General features: G+C 40.7%; 1 non-coding gene and 1 pseudogene across 1 annotated transcript; both read right to left on the bottom strand.

The window, feature by feature from the left end:
- Nucleotides 1-2,263: 2,263 nt before the first annotated feature.
- On the bottom strand, nucleotides 2,264-3,133 carry LOC100676999 (heterogeneous nuclear ribonucleoprotein D0-like; annotated as a pseudogene).
- Nucleotides 3,134-3,162: 29 nt separating this feature from the next.
- On the bottom strand, nucleotides 3,163-3,268 carry LOC111751736 (U6 spliceosomal RNA). The gene has a single exon (XR_002786826.1). It is a non-coding gene; the product is annotated as a U6 spliceosomal RNA (small nuclear RNA).
- Nucleotides 3,269-3,512: the final 244 nt, after the last annotated feature.

The following is a 3,512-nucleotide window of genomic DNA, read 5'->3' as shown; positions in this document are numbered from 1 at the left end:
ATGACGATTGTGAGGATGACGCAGAACCCAGAACAATTCCAATCCAACACCATAGAGTTCATTCTCTTTTTTCATGTCTGTAAATCACTTTTCTGTGAGAAGCCTGCCTCCCACTAGCCTTAATATATTTACTAATTTAATTAGTTTCCATGCAAATACTCAATTTTCTATCACCATCACTTCCTCAACTTCACTGATGCTCCCCCGCCCCACTACACTCAGGCTCCATTATTGCACCCTGGCCTACCCCATTGCACAGACACCCTTCTCATCATGACTAGGTTTTGACATCCTCTTCTTGTCCTTTTCTGGTATGGATGACCTCTTCTCATTGCTTCAGCTCTGATAGCCCATGCTGGGACATGGATGCTTTCCTCACACTGCTCAGGCTCTGATAATAAACTCTGGCTACCCCTCTGCTACCCATTCTGGACACCCCCCACCCCCACTCCCTAAATAGATATCCTTCTCACTCTGCTGTGTCTCTGACTTCCTATATAGGATGGCTGTCCTCCTAAATAAACAATTACTTACTTTACCTGGCCTCTGATAACATTTTAGGGCCTTTATGACTTTCCACAATTAGGCATGATGCCTAGATTGCTTTTCTCCTACTAATGGCTTTAGGACCAAAATGTACAGGGAGCAAAAGATCTACTCTAGAAATTTTAGTGTGTGGAACAGTGGTTAAGAGTTCAGCTGCTAGCCAAAGGTTGACAGTTCGAATCCACCTGCTGTTCCTTGGAAACTCTATGGGGGCAGTTCTACTCTGCCATGAGTTTGAGTTGACTCATTGGCAATTTTTTTTTTTAATAGTTAGCCTAGCAAAATTTAAAGTTAATCAATATCTTTACCCTGCTCACAAACAGTTGTTCTTATTATTGTTAGGTGCAAAGTTGGCGCTGACTCACGTCTTAGGGATAACATAACAAAATATTGCCCAATCCTGTGCCATTTTCATGATTGTTGCTATATTTGAGTGCATTTTTTTTGGAGGCAGCTCTTCCCCTACTGTATTTTGAGTGCCTTCCAACCTGAGAGGCTCATCTTCTGGGTGCTTAACAAATTTGATAACCCTCTCTTCTTACTGTATGCTATTGTCAAGTTTATAGTTCTTTTTGTATTTTTATGTAAGCTTCCTTTTGGGTAGTATCATGAATTGGATTGTGTCCCCCCGAAAGGTGTGTCAACTTGGCTAGTCCATGATTCCCAGTATTGTGTGATTGTCCACTATTTTGCCATCTGATGTGATTTTCCTATGTGTTGTAACCTACCTCTATGATGTCAGTGAGGTGGGATTATCCGCAGTTATGTTAATGACACAAGACTCAGTCTTCAGGATTACGTTTTGTCTAAAGCCAATATGTTTTGAGATATAAAAGAGAGGAGCTAGCAGAGAGACATGGGGACCTCATACTACCAAGAAACAAGAGCCAGGAGAATAGCAGTTTCTTCGGATCCAGGGTCCCTGCACTGAGAAGTTCCTAGTCCAGGAGAAGATTGATGACAAGGACCTTCCTCCAGAGCTAATAGAGACAGAAAGCCTTCCACCTGGAGCTAAAGTCCTGAATTTGGACTTCTAGCCTACTAGAGGAAACCCTGATGGTGTAGTGGTTAAGTGCTATGGCTGCTAACCAAAAGGTTGGCAATTTGAATCCACCAGGTGCTCCTTGGAAACTCTATGGGGCAGTTCTCCTTTGTCCTATAGGGCCGCTGTGAGTCGGAATCGACTCGACGGCAGTGGGTTAGGTTAGGTTTAGGTTAGCCTACTAGACTGTGAGAGAATAAACTTCAGTTTGTTGAAGCATCCACTTGTAATATTTCTGTTATAGCAACACTTGGTGACTGAGACAGGTAGTATTTGTCTGGTATATCCTTTTCTACTGCATAACTACTTTTCTGTGTATGTTTTAGATAAGTGTCTTGTAAACAATTACATACAACAGTTACATAGAAGTTTTATTTTTTTACTTATCATGTCATTGACAAAGAATATTAAATATTCTTTGGGAATTTTGTTCTTTGGGTGGTGATTTTTCTATTGGTTATGGAGCCCTGGTGGTGCAGTGGTCAGGCGTTTGGGTGCTAACCTAAAGGTTGGTGGTTTGAACCCACCAGCTCCTCCAGAGGAGGAAGATGTACTAGTCTGCTTCTGTAAAGATTATAGCCTTGAAAACCCTATGGGGTGGTTCTGTTCTGTCCTATAGGGTCTCTATGAGTTGGAATCGACTCGACAGCAACGGGTTTCATTTGATTTTTGGTTCTATTGGTTACTTTTGATTTGGGGCTCTATTGGTTTGTAGCTATTTTGATGACTACCTCACCTGGATACTTTCCCACAGCCACTCTGCTGGTTGCTATAATCACCACATCCATAGTGGTTGTAGTTAGCAGTATAATCATGATCTCTGTAACCACCGGAAACTTGACTGTTGTCTCCACAGTTGCCATAGCCTTGGTTCCAGTAATTACTATATCCCTGGTTCCAGTTTTGACTGGAGCCACCACCTCTTCCATGAGCTCTCCCTGCAAATCTTCCTCTAGATCCCCACTGTACCTGTTGCTGGTACTGTTCTTGGGACATGGCTACTTCTATTTTACATTTACTAGGACCAACATTGTGCTATGTCTTTTCCATTATTTTCTTCACTTGTTCCTCTCTCTTAAAGATAATAAAGCAGAATCCATGCCTCTTATTGGTCTTGCTGTCTGTGAGGAGCTCTATGGATTCTACCTCATCGACACCACCAAAAAACCCCAAAAACCTAACCCATTGCTGTCAAGTTGATTCCAATTCATAGCGACCCTTGAGGATAGAGGAGAACTGCCCAATACAGTTTCGTAGGCTGTAATCTTTATGAGAGCAGAATGCCAGGTCTTTTCTCCCACAGGGAGTGGCTAGTGGATTCAAACTGCCAATCTTTTGGTTAGCAGCCTGAGCTCTTACCCACTGTGTCACCAGGGTTCCCTTATTATCTCTTCAGGTATATCTGGAGAAAGACCATCAATAATTTTTTTTTTTTTTTTTTAGCAGACTCTTGTTTTCATGGCTTTGGCCCTTTTATGTCCAATCAGTTTCTCATTCAATTTATGTTCTTTCTGATCCATGACCTTATCTACACTCTCTGACTCTTTACATTGCCTAAAGCCAAAACTGCTTGAAAAAATATGGAATGCTTCATGAATTTGCAGGTAATCCTTGCAAAGGGGCCATGCTAATTTTCTCTTTATTGTTCCAATTTTAGTATATATACTGCAAAACCAGCACTGTCTATTCTTGATTGGATGAAGTTCTTTCTTTAATAGTTTTTTCAAGAAGGATTCATGAGGATTGTATTCCTTGTGTTCATACGTATTACAAATGTTTACCTATTGCCCTTTACTTGAATCAAAATTAAGCTGGTAATAAAATGCTTGGGTCATACAAAAGGACTTTATAGGCATTGCTCCACCATTTTTTAGAATTTATTGTTGCTGCAAATAAATAAATAAATAAAAATAAAAATACTTTT

This window comes from Loxodonta africana, chromosome 5, assembly GCF_030014295.1.
Source record: "Loxodonta africana isolate mLoxAfr1 chromosome 5, mLoxAfr1.hap2, whole genome shotgun sequence".
NCBI lineage: Eukaryota > Metazoa > Chordata > Mammalia > Proboscidea > Elephantidae > Loxodonta > Loxodonta africana.
Note: the sequence above shows the minus strand (reverse complement) of the source record. Positions and strands in the feature narration are given on the sequence as shown.